The following is a 13,079-nucleotide window of genomic DNA, read 5'->3' as shown; positions in this document are numbered from 1 at the left end:
CTGCTGCTAAGTCGCTTCAGTCGTGTCCCACTCTGTGCGACCCCATAGACGGCAGCCCACCAGGATCCCCAGTCCCTGGGATTCTCCAGGCAAGAACACTGCAGTGGGTTGCCATTTCCTTCTCCAATGCATGAAAGTGAAAAGTGAAAGTGAAGTCGCTCAGTCCTGTCCGACCCTCAGCGACCCCATGGACTGCAGCCCACCAGGCTCCTCCGTCCATGAGATTTTCCAGGCAAGAGCACTGGAGTGGGGTGCCATTGCCTTCTCCAACTGACTGTTAGATCCCTATTTTTTAAAATCGTTTATGCAACTTCTAAAGATACATGTTTCTCCTTCCTTTGTCCTGATTTCAAAAGTCCTTGCATGATCCTTATGTACAATTATTTAATTGTTCAGAGTGCCCATTGTCCTTGTCAAAGATAATTACACTGTTGGGTGTATATCCAAAGAAACCAAAAACACTAATTTGAAAAGACATACTAATGTTCACACCAGCATTGTTTACAATAGTCAAGTCATTAAAACAACCCAAATGTCCATTAACAGATGAAAGGATAAAGATGTTGTACATATATACAGCGGAATAATACTCAGCCACAAAAAATGAAATTTTGCCATCTGCAGCAACATGGATGGACTTATTTGCATCGTCAAATAAGTCAGAGAAAGACAAATAGTGAATCACGTCACTTATATGTGAAATCTAACATATATACAACAAACTTGTGAATATAACGAGACAGAGACACTCGCTGGATACAGAAAGCACATGGTGGTTAGCTGTGGCTTGGAGGGAAGTGGGGAGGGGTGAAAAGATGTAAACTATCAGGTATAAAATAAGCTACGTGGAAGGATACCCTGCACAACATTCAGAATATTGCCAATATTTTATAACAACTATAAACGGAGTATAACCTTAAAAAAACTGTGAGTTTGCACACCAGTATCTTCTATAATACTGCGCAGAAACTATACTTAAATTGAGATAACTGAATAAACATTAAAATAACTCCATGGTGTAGGACTGGAAACAAAACAAGCACAAACAGATTATTCACTGAATGTTAGACTTGGTTCTCTCTCTCTCTGTTCTAAGTGCCCACCCACAACGCATGGTAACACTTTTTTTAGGACCAGGAGTCTTCCGAATTGATTGCAAGTCAGTATCATTCCATTTTACAGACATTGACAATTATCAAGAGCATATGCAACCGTGAAAACAAAGGCTTGCAGATGAGGCGCAGGCCCCGCAGCTTTCAGGGTTACAGAAACTCACACTGGTGCATGAGTGTGAAAGCACGCACAGACACAAGCACTCGTGACCCTTGTGGGGTCACCAAATGTGACAGCAACAGCATCTCCACCTTATATTCCAAAACACCAGGAGATACCAGAATCCTCAAGGCGAACAAAGAACTGCAGAAAACAGACTAGATTCCTTGTTGCCTCTGACCTTCAGCAGTCATTTAATCCTGCTGGAAAAACACAACAGACACAGATCACAATTCATCTACGCCTGTCCGCGGTGGAGAGAGAGAGACCAGGCCATCAGGCTCACATCCTGAGACACACTTGACCTAGAATGAGACTCACGGCTCAGAGCCAACACACGCAGTGGCTTTTCATGAAATTAAAAGATGCACCTGAAGAATGGGGCCAGGAGATTCAAGGGGCACAAATCTGCGTCAGGAACAATTGGAAGGTATGACCCTGCTTGGTGACCTTTAAAGCGGGTCATGACCAACCTATACACATACCTACTTCCTCTTCATTTCTCTCTCTCCCCCTGACATCATCCAGGTTAACCAATCTCCAACATCACAGTTGTTAAGTCTACAACCAGGCTTTCATGGCAAAACCAATTTGGAAACCCCTGTTAGGCTCCACCTCTCTGTAAGGCTGCTGCTACTGCAACTGCTAAGTCACTTCAGTCATGTCCCACTCTGTGCAACCCCACAGACGGCATGGCAGCCCACCAGGCTCCCCCGTCCCTGGGATTCTCCAGGCAAGAACACTGGAGTGGGTTGCCATGTCCTGCTCCAACTCTCTGTAAGAACACTGCCCCATTTTAGTTACTCATGAACCAAATCGCCTTGAACCAAGGTACACAGGTCACCTGCATACAGGGTGTATCATGGAGGCTTTCGGGCTACTTACCCCAGCTGATCTTCCAGGACCATGTATGTTCAGATGTCACGACTCCCCCATACTTGACTTCAGCACTGACAATGCTGCCAGAAGTTCGGGGTCAGAAGCCCACTGGCCAATTTGCTCCCTAGATGGGAAAGGAGGGAAACATAAGGATTAGGTAAAACACACATCAGTTCAGTTCAGTTCAGTTTCTCCGTCGTGTCCAACTCTTTGCAACCCCATGAATCGCAGCATGCCAGGCCTCCCCATCCATCACCAACTCCCGGGGTTCACTCAGACTCACGTCCATCGAGTCTGCGATGCCATCTAGCCATCTCATCCTCGGTTGTCCCCTTCTCCTCCTGCCCCCAATCCCTCCCAGCATCAGAGTCTTTCCAATGAGTCAACTCTTTGCATGAGGTGGCCAAAATACTGGAGCTTCAGCTTTAGCATCATTCCTTCCAAGGAAATCCCAGGGCTGATTTCCTTCAGAATGGACTGGTTGGATCTCCTTGCAGTCCAAGGGACTCTCCAGAGTCTTCTCCAACACCACAGTTTAAAAACATCAATTCTTCGGCACTCAGCCTTCTTCATAGTCCAGCACATAGCCTTGAAGAAAACTCTTGAGAATCCCTTGGACTGCAAAGAGCTCCAACCCATCCATCCTAAAGGAAATCAGTCCTGAATATTCCTTAGAAGGACTGATGTTGAAGCTGAAGCTCCAATACTTTGGCCACCTGATGCAAAGAACTGACTCCTTGGAAAAGACCCTGATGCTGGGAAAGATTGAAGGCAAGAGTAGAAGGGGACAACAGAGGGTGAGATGGTTGGATGGCATCATCAACTCTATGGACATGGGTTTGGGTAGACTGCGGCAGTTGGTGATGGACAGGGAGGCCTGGTGTGCTGCACTCCAGGGGGTTGCAAAGAGGTGGACATGACTGAGCAACTGAACTGAACTGACACAGCCTTGTAAAAGAAAAAATAAAAGATTGGTAAAACAGAATGAAGGTTTTGGGTTTAATCTGAGTGGGATTATAAGTATTTGAGAGGTGGATACCAAAGATTTGGGAGCAGCGGGATAAGGCAAATAAGCAGATTGCTTAAGAGTAGCGTTTCATAACATAATACCAAAAAAACAAAAAAAAAGAAAAGAAAAATGATCCACTTTGGAAGCCAATTATGTCAACTAATACTTATCTCAAATAAAATATTCAGATTATTTTGGGGAGAAAAAAGGTAGCTATTCATACTCCAGTAGAATATGGTGGTATTTGGACAAAGGTCATAGCCATGGATGAGGTGAACAGCAGTCTGATTCAGGTTCTGTTTTGATGGCAGACCTATCAGAAATGGTTGAGAATTGATGGTAAAATATTGGAGTTTCCCCCCTCCCCCAGTTTTTATTTATTTTTTAACTGAAGGATAACTGCTTTATAGAATTTTGTTGTTTTCTGTCAAACATCAACATGAATCAGCCATAGGTATTAAAATATTGTTTAAATGTGGGCAACCAGGGTGAATAGTTGGGCCAAGTCACATAATAGAGAAATCTAGGGGAAATCAGTGGAGAAGGCAATGGCACCCCACTCCACTACTCTTGCTTGGAAAATCCCAAGGACGGAGGAGCCTGGTAGGCTGCAGTCCATGGGGTCGCTGAGGATCAGAGAGGACTGAGTGACTTCACTTTTGCTTTTCACTTTCATGCATTGGAGAAGGAAATGGCAACCCACTGCAGTGTTCTTGCCTGGAGAATCCAAGGGACGGGAGAGCCTGGTGGGCTGCCGTCCATGGGGTGGCACAGAGTGGGGCACAACTGAAGCGACTTAGCAGCAGCAGCAGCAGCAGGGGAAATCAGACTGGGTTTCCATGCATCTTGCTCAAGATGTTTATCTGATGGACTTCCCTGGTGGGGAACTTAACCCAAGAAGTGGGTAAGTCTCCACGCTCTCAGTACAGGGGGCCTGGGTTTGCTCCTTAGTCAGGGAAGTTCCACAGGCTGTGCAGAATGTCCCCCCCCCCCAAAAAAAAAATGTGTATTTGATATCTACTGGGAGATGCATCCTTTAAAGTGTCACACCTCATAAAGGGCTGTTCTGAAGAAAAGGACAGGAATTAAGGGATGAAGGGAAAAGGGAAATATTGTGGAGGGAATGACTGAATTGCATCTTTGATGAATACTCTTGCTTCTTCCATTCCAACTCATCTAGAATCTTCTAGAATCTTCCATCTATGAGAAGGATCCTATGGTAATACTAGTCTAAACATGTGAGCTTAGTCACTCAGTCGCTTCTGACTGTTGCAACACTACGGATCGTAGCCCACAAGGGTGCTCTGTCAAGAATTCTCTGTCAAGAATCTATGGCATGCTCTAGGCAAGAATAGTGGAGCGGGTTCCCTTTTCCTCCTCCAGGGGATCTTCCCAACTCGGGGACTGAATCCACGTCTCTTGCATTGCAGGCAGATTCTTTACCGTCTGAGCCACCAGGGAAGTCTAACGTAGGTAGCAGTAATTTCTCAGCCTCACCGAAAATGGGAGATGTGTGTTGTTCCTGGTACAGCTTTGCCGAGATATCACCACCATCCAGCTTCTTTTAACAGCCTGGTCTTTCAGCTTAGGGTTCATCCCTCATTCAAATTTAGATGGAGCTTTCTTTTTCCCTGAGTTTTATTATAGATTTCAGAAAGGACAGTCTGGTAACTGGTAAGCTTGCTCCTTGCTCTCTCTATATAAATCTTAGTCTTTTAAACATATGCAAACGGAAGTTAATAGCCTTCTGGGGAATGTGTGTGATTTTTACTTCATGTTTCCTTAACTCGGATAGATTCCTTGGAAGACTCCCTAGAAAAGGAAATGGCAACCTACTCCAGTATTCTTGCCTGGAGAATTCCATGGACAGAGGAGCCTGGCAGGGTACACTCTATGGGGTCACAAAGAGTTGGATACGACTGAGGAATTAACACTTTTTTATTAACTCAAGTAGAGAAGAATAAAGAAGCCCGTTTGCAGCTAAATCCTAAGGCTCATCAGTTACTATACATAGCCACAGGAAATTAAAATGTTCCCCTCCCCTTCTCTCTAGAAATATCAAGATTTAATGAATTATCCTCTACCTCAAGGATTTTCACTATCACATTTACTACCCGTGCTGCTGGTCATCTTCGCCCGGAGCAGAAATCATGTTTCACTACTGGCCTTCCTAAGAGCATTTTCCCGGAACTTGTAATACCAGTGGTTTTATTATGAAACATGAGCAAATGAAACTTTACTGCTCTATGATGACAGCGACCTTAAAGATAATAAGAAGATAAAAGTCGCAACTCAACTCCAATGGAAGATCCACCCAAGCTTGAAGTTTCACGGCCTGGGGCCTAAATCAGTTCTCAGGGTCTGTCCTGCGGGAACACTAAACTCCCTTTTGGGGCTTCCCTGGTGGCTCAGATGGCAAGGAATCTGCCTGCACCACAGGACGCCCGGGCTCGATCCCTGGACCGGAGAGATCCCCTGGAAAAGGGAATGACAACCCACTCCGGTATTCTTGCCTGGAGAATCCCATGGACAGAGGAGCCTGGTGGGTTACAGCCCATGGGGTCACAGCAAGTCAGACGTGACTGAGGGACCGAACAACAAAAATTCCCTTTCACCTCCCAAGATAAGTTTCTATGAAAAACTGCAGTGCTAGGATAGGATCTATCTCCAGGAACCCGCCGGTGATGCTGCTGCACCCAGCACTCTGAGCTCCTCCCAGCACGGACCACATCCTGTGCAGAACAGAAGTGGCAACCCATAGACAGAGGAGCCTGGTGGGCTACAGTCTGCCGGGTCACAAAGAGTCGGACGGGATGTAGAAACTAAACAACAAAAACAAACTCCCTTTCACCTCCCAGGATAAGAAAGTGCCATGAATAACTGCAGTGCCAGGACTGGGGCTTCCTCCAAGAACCCCAAGCGATGCTCACAAAAGCATCACTCTGAGCTCCAGCTGGCATGGACCACACCTTCTGTCAAACAGAGCTCACACAACAAAGTGCCACCAGGATCAGGGCCGAGGAAAATCTACGGGGAGACTGCTGACAATCACTGAGAACCTGCTGCTGCTGCTGCTGCTGCTAAGTCGCTTCAGTCGTGTCCGACTCTGTGCGACCCCATAGACGGCAGCCCACCAGGCTCCCCTGTTCCTGGGATTCTCCAGGCAAGAACACTGGAGTGGGTTGCCATTTCCTTCTCCAATGCATGAAAGTAAAAAGGGAAAGTGAAGTCGCTCAGTCGTGTCCGACTCCTAGCGATCCCGTGGATGGCAGAGTCCCTTTAATGCTTCACACGCTGACAAAAATTCCACAACCTGATCTCAAAGTATTATAAAATCTCCAGGTTTGCACACTTGAAGCTACAGGTAAATAAACAGCCGGTTTTAGTCAGAGAAAAGGCCAGGGAGAAGTGAATTATATTAATACGGTCACCATTTCTGACTGCCTAAAAGTAGCATACTCAGTACTGGTGGAGGGACTTCACTGGGAGTCCAGTGGTTAATATTTCAACTTCCAATGTAGGGGTGTAGAGGTTTGATCTCTGGTCAGGGAACTAAGATCCCACACGCTTCCAGGCCAAAACACCAGAACATAAAACACAGCCAATATTTTAGCAGATTAAATAAAGAACTTTTAAAATGGTGCACATTAAAGAAAAATTCTAAAAAGTTATGTGGAAAATAGGATCAGATCATATGTGCATCCTAAGTGCGTCTTCAATAGTCAAGGTTGTTCAAAGACCTCTTGGAAGTTTTTTAAAATTAGTTGCAGTTTCTTTTTTTTTTCTTCCTGCATAGAAGATAAGTTTGGAGAAAGTGAAAAAAGAAAACAAAGATTTTTCAAGCTTTAAGCCTTGGTAAGTTTATCTTGCATATGTGCATTAATTTTGTTTCATTTACGGAAGAAAGAAGGGAGCCAGTATAAGGAGTGTTCTCTTGGAATGCCAGAACACACAGACACATACACACACACACACACAACAGGATTAAACAGCTTGTATCACCAAAGAGAGAGAGGGTAAAGCTGGTCTTCAGAGCAACCCCAGAGTGGAAGTATCCCTTCCACTGAAGCTTTTGAGTTTTTTTCTTACATTTTCAAGAAACCTTGAGGATGTGTTTGGCAGGCTTCACTTTCTGCTCTAGAGAGGTTCTTACCTTGGAGAATAAGGCTATTTAAATGCTTAAGAGTCTCAACAAGTTACAACTGTTTGGACTCTGTAAAGTTTACAAAAGAAGGAACCGTGGAAAAGGGTTTTGTTAACTTGTCTCAAGTACAACGACTTGAAAGCTGATAACTCTAGTTTTATTTCCTGAACTGAAAGTCACCAGGCTCTGGGGTGTTCTTTAGGTCAAACAGGAGAGTTGCCTGCATTTCAAATCATTCCCTCTCGTTCACTTTCTTCTCAGAGATTCACATGTTTGGTCCTCACTCACCTTTCACCTTCTGGTGATTTATTCATGCTTTTGGATATGGATCTTTTATTCTATCCACTCCTCTATCTCCCAATGTACAATTCCTTTTCAGAAAACTGTGTGGCCTGCCCCCGCGCCCCCCAAAAAAATTAAAACAGAACTGCAAAATGCTACAGCAGTCTACTTCTGGATACTTGTCTGCAGCGAACAAAAGGATTGTGTCAAAGAGATATCTGCACACTTCATCGCATCTTTCCTCGCAACCACCAAGAGGTGGAAACAACCCAAGTTTCCATGAAGAGGTGAATGAATGAAGAAAATATAAGAATATTATTCAGCTGGTAAAAATGAGAAAATCCTGACATTTGTGACAACATACATTGTCACATATATATATGTGTGTGAGGGTATATTATGAGGGTTGCTGCTGCTGCTGCTAAGTCGCTTCAGTTGTGTCCGACTCTGTGCGACCCCAGAGACGGTAGCCCTCTAGGCTCCACCGTTCCTGGGATTCTCCAGGCAAGGACACTGGAATGGGTTGCCATTACCTTCTCCAGTGCATGAAAGTGAAAAGTGAAAGGGAAGTCGCTCAGTCGTGTTCGACTCTTAGCAACCCCATGGACTGCAGCTCACCAGGTTCCTCCATCCATGGGATTTTCCAGGCAAGAGCACTGGAGTGGGGTGCCATTGCCTTCTCCAATTACGAGGGTATATTATGCTAAAAGTTAGAGAAAGACAAATACTAATGATTTCACTTAAATATGGAATCTAAAAAAGAAGCTAACAAACTCATGGGAAAAAAAGAAATCAACGTTGTGGTTCCCAGAGGCAGAGCGGAGGTGGTGGGGGAATTGTATAAAGGTGGTCAAAAGAGATAAACTTTCAGCTACAAGGTAAATAAATAATGGAGATATAACACACAACATGATGACCACAGCAAAGCTGCATAGTAATAGATGAGAGTTGCCAAGAGAGTAAATCCTAAAAGTTCTCAAGTAATTATGAGATTAAAACCACAAGCCATTATACTGTTAGACTTAAACATACAGTATCTAAACTTAAACTTATACAGTATCTAAACGTATACAGTACCGTATGTCAACCATATCTCAATAAACCTGGAAGAAAAAATTCTCGTCATGTCCTATAGGTTTGTTATCATCATACAGGTAGCATAACTAAAAATTTCCAAGCTATCTCTTAAACTTAGGGTACAAATGATGCCTCTAATTTTTCCTTTTTCTTTTTAAATTTTCAAGTGACCGAGAAAAGTCTTATACTTGCTGGTTAAAAATAAAGATGGTGTAAGTGGAATAAAAACGCATATGCAAGCATATATCATCTACACCGTGCCTTCAAATCTTTACATAGCAGGAACATTCAAACGTTCCACGTTTCAAGTGGTAGAAACTTTATGGCATGAAACCGAAACAAACAAGGCAAAAAGTGAAGGTTGGTTCAGCAGTAATAAATACAGTAACTAGGCACATTTTGTAGTGCATAATACCAAGCATGAACATGCTTCTTAAATCTTTTAGAAGCTTTGAAAAAGAAAGCAATTTCCAAAACTATCCAAATATGGAGAATGCATATATATGGAATCAAGAATAATAGAATAGATGATTCTATGTGTAAAAGAGAATGAGAGACACAGATGTAGAGAACCTAACTATGGACACCAAGTTGTTGGAGGGTGTAGGATGATTTAGGAGACTGATTGACATGTATACAGTAGCACTAAATGGTAAAGAACCCGTCTGCCAATGCAGGGAACGTAAGAGACGTCAGTTCGGTTCCTGGGTTGGGAAGATCCCCTGGAGGAGGGCATGGCCACCCACTCCAGCATTTCTTGCCTGGGGGATCCCATGGACAGAGGAGCCTGGCAGGCTACAGTCTATGGGGGTCACAAAGAATCAAACATGGCTGAGTGGCTTCACGCACAATTAGATCAAGGAAACAATAAACCCTCTTTGAAGGAAGACCGCACTATCCCAAGGCAAACTTTGTTTCTCAAAATTATTCTAAACAATGCCAACATTAAAACAATGTACCAGTGTAACAGAAGCTAACACTGCCGTAAAGCACTTTCCCTTTTCACTTTCATGCATTGGAGGAGGAAATGGCAACCCACTGCAGCGTTCTTGCCTGGAGAATCCCAGGGACGGGGGAGCCTCATGGGCTGCCGTCTATGGGGTCGCACAGAGTCAGACACAACTGAAGCACCGCAGCAGCAGCAGCAGAGCAACTCTACACCAGTAAAAATTAAAAAAAAAAAAACCAACATTGCAAATATACAAGGAAACACTAACGAATAGCTGAAAACCAAGATAAATGTGGAGAGACCAAAAAAAAAAAAAAAAAAAAACCCAACATACCGAAAAGAAAACCCCAACAACGCAAAAAACCGTAACCAGTCCAGCTATTGTAGATATCGGAATAGGAGTTTTGCATGTCTGTCATTACCATCTTCACTCAGTGCCCAAGGTCAGCATCACCAGTAATAAGACATCACCATGACGAATGAGAGGACCCCCTGAGGATCCAATATTACTGCTACCGTATTTCTGCCCAAAAAAGCACACCAACTTGAGGCACATTTGACAAAATAACTGATGAGTATTACCGAAAAGTGTTGAGATCTTAAATAAACAAGAAAGACGGAAGACCGTTACAGACGACAAGAGGCTGGAAAGCAAAGTTAGATGCACGCTGGTAACCTGGATTGCAACACTCTTTACAGCAGCCGAGACATGGGAGCGACCTACATGTCCATCAACAGGGGAATGGATAAAGACGACGTGGTACGCATACACCATGGACTATTACTCAGCCACGAGAAAGAATGGAAGAATGCCATTTGCAGCAACCTGGATGGACCCCGAGATCGTCCTACTCAGTGAGATAAGTCAGGCAGAGGAAGACATGCATAATATTATATCGCTTTTACATGGCAACTTAACAAATGATACCCAGGAACTTACTTACAAAACAGACTCACCGATGTAGAAAACAAACTTCTGATAACCAAAGGGGAAGCAGGGAGGAAGAAATTATGATTTGGGAATTAGCAGACGTAAAACTACTGCATTTGAAATACATCAAACAACAAGGACCTACCGTAAGCACAGGGAACATATTCAATGTCCCGTAATAAACCAGAATGGAACAGAACTTGAAAAATATAATATACATGCGCTACTATAATTATATATGTTTGCTCAGCTGCTAAGTCATGTCAGACTCGGCGACCCCGTGGACTGTAGCCCACCAGGCTCCTTTGATCCCCTGTAGTGGGTTGCCATTCTCTCCTCCAGGGGATCTTCCCCACCCAGGGATCAAACCCATATCTCCTGTGCTTCTTGCATTGCTAGCAGACTCTTTACCCACTGAGTCCTTGGGAAAACCATAACTAAATCATTTTGCTGTGCACCACAAGCTAACACAATACTGTAAATCAAGTATTTAAATTAAAAAAAAAAAACAGGGAAAAAAATTTTTGGTTTTTCACTGCTGCTGCTGCTGCTGCTGCTAAGTCGTTTCAGTCGTGTCTGACTCTGTGCGACCCCTGGGATTCTCCAGGCAAGAATACTGGAGGGGGTTGCCATTTCCTTCTCCAGTGCAGGAAAGTGAAAAGTGAAGTGAAGTCGCTCAGTCGTGTCCGACTCTCAGTGACCCTACGGACTGCAGCCCACCAGGTTCCTCCGTCCATAGGATTTTCCAGGCAAGAGAACTGGAGTGGGGTGCCATTGCCTTCTCCTGGATGCCATTAAATCACGAAAGTACGAGCTACTAAATAGAGATAATTGCAATACTATCTAATATTAGATATTCCCAACAAAGTGCTCATCTCAAGCATTTAAAACATTGTCTTACATAAATTATAAAGACAGCCTACTTAATAAAAAGAAAAAAACAGACACTTTGCTTAGTAGGATATCAAAATGCCATTCTTAAGTCATCTGTGTAATGTACATGAAAACCATACACAGACCTCGTCTCCCAGAGTAACTGAAAGTTTAAAGCTGATGATCTCAAGCACTGGCAATAATGCTCTGGACTAAATGAAATCTCTCCCGAGCTGATGTTTAACACTACAATTGAAATAGTCACTTAAGACTATTTTAGCAGCATCAGCAGAGTTGCAAATAAGCATATCTTATAACCCAGGCTCAGTCTCTGTGGAAAAGTTGGCTTAAAACTCAACATTCAGAAAATTAAGATCATGGCATCTGGTCCCATCACTTTATGGCAAATATATGGGGAAACAATGGAAACAGTGACAGACTTTATTTTCTTGGGCTCCAATATCACTGCAGATGGTGACTGCAGCCATGAAATTAAAAGATGGTTGCTCTTTGGAAGAAAAGCTATGACCAACCTAGAAAGCATATTAAAAGGCAGAGACATTACTTTGTCAATAACAATCCATCTAATCAAAGCTATTGTTTTTTTCATTAGTCATGTATGGATGTCAGAGTTGGACTATAAAGAAAGCTGAGCGCTGAAGAATTGATGCTTTTAAACTGTGGTGTTGGAGAAGACTCTTGAGAGTCCCTTGGACTGCAAGGAGATCCAACCAGGGCCTCATAAAGGAGATCAGTCCTGCGTATTCATTGGAAGGACTGATGCTGAAGCTCAGACTCCAATATTTTGCCCACCTGATGACAAGAGCTGACTCATTTGAAAAGACCCTGATGCTGGGAAAGATTGAGGGCAGGAGGAGAAGGGGACGACCGAGGATGAGATGGTTGGATGGCATGGGTCTGGGTGGACTCCGGGAGTTGGTGATGGACAGGGAGGCCTGGCGTGCTGAAGTCCAAAGTCCTGGAGTTTGCAGTCCAACTCATAAAGAGTTGGGCATGACTGAGCGACTGAACTGAACTGATAACCCAGCCATTGTATTCTTACATAGATAAACCTGTAGATGTACAATTAAAAGACACTTGCTCCTTGGAAGGAAAACTATGACAAAATTAGGCAATGTATTTAAAAGCAGAGACATTACTTTGCTGACAAAGCTCTGTATAGTCAAAGCTATGGTTTGTCCAGTAGTCATGTACAGATGTGAGAGAATTGGACCATAAAGAAGGCTGAGTGCTGAAGAATTGAAGCTTTTAGTCTGTCAAAGAGAAGATTCTTGAGAGTTCCCTGGACAACAAAGAGATCAATTCAGTCCATCCTAAAGGAAACCAACCCTGACTGTTCGTCGGAAGGACTGGTGCTGAAGTTGAAGCTCCATTACTTTGGCCACCTATGTGAAGAGCTGACTCACTTGAAAAGATCCTGATGCTGGGAAAGACTGAAGGCAGGAGGAGAAGGGGACGACAGAGGATGAGATGGTTAGACAGTATCACCGACTCACTGGACATGAATTTGAGCAAACTCCAGGAGATAGTGGAGGACAGGGGAACCTGGCATGCTGGAGTCCATGGGATTGCAAAGAGTTGGACACAACTTAGTGACTGAACAAAGAGCATGCAGGTATCTGTAAATATTCCTGTAGGTTAA

This window comes from Capra hircus (assembly GCF_001704415.2).
Source record: "Capra hircus breed San Clemente chromosome X unlocalized genomic scaffold, ASM170441v1, whole genome shotgun sequence".
NCBI lineage: Eukaryota > Metazoa > Chordata > Mammalia > Artiodactyla > Bovidae > Capra > Capra hircus.
This window is presented reverse-complemented; position numbering follows the sequence as displayed.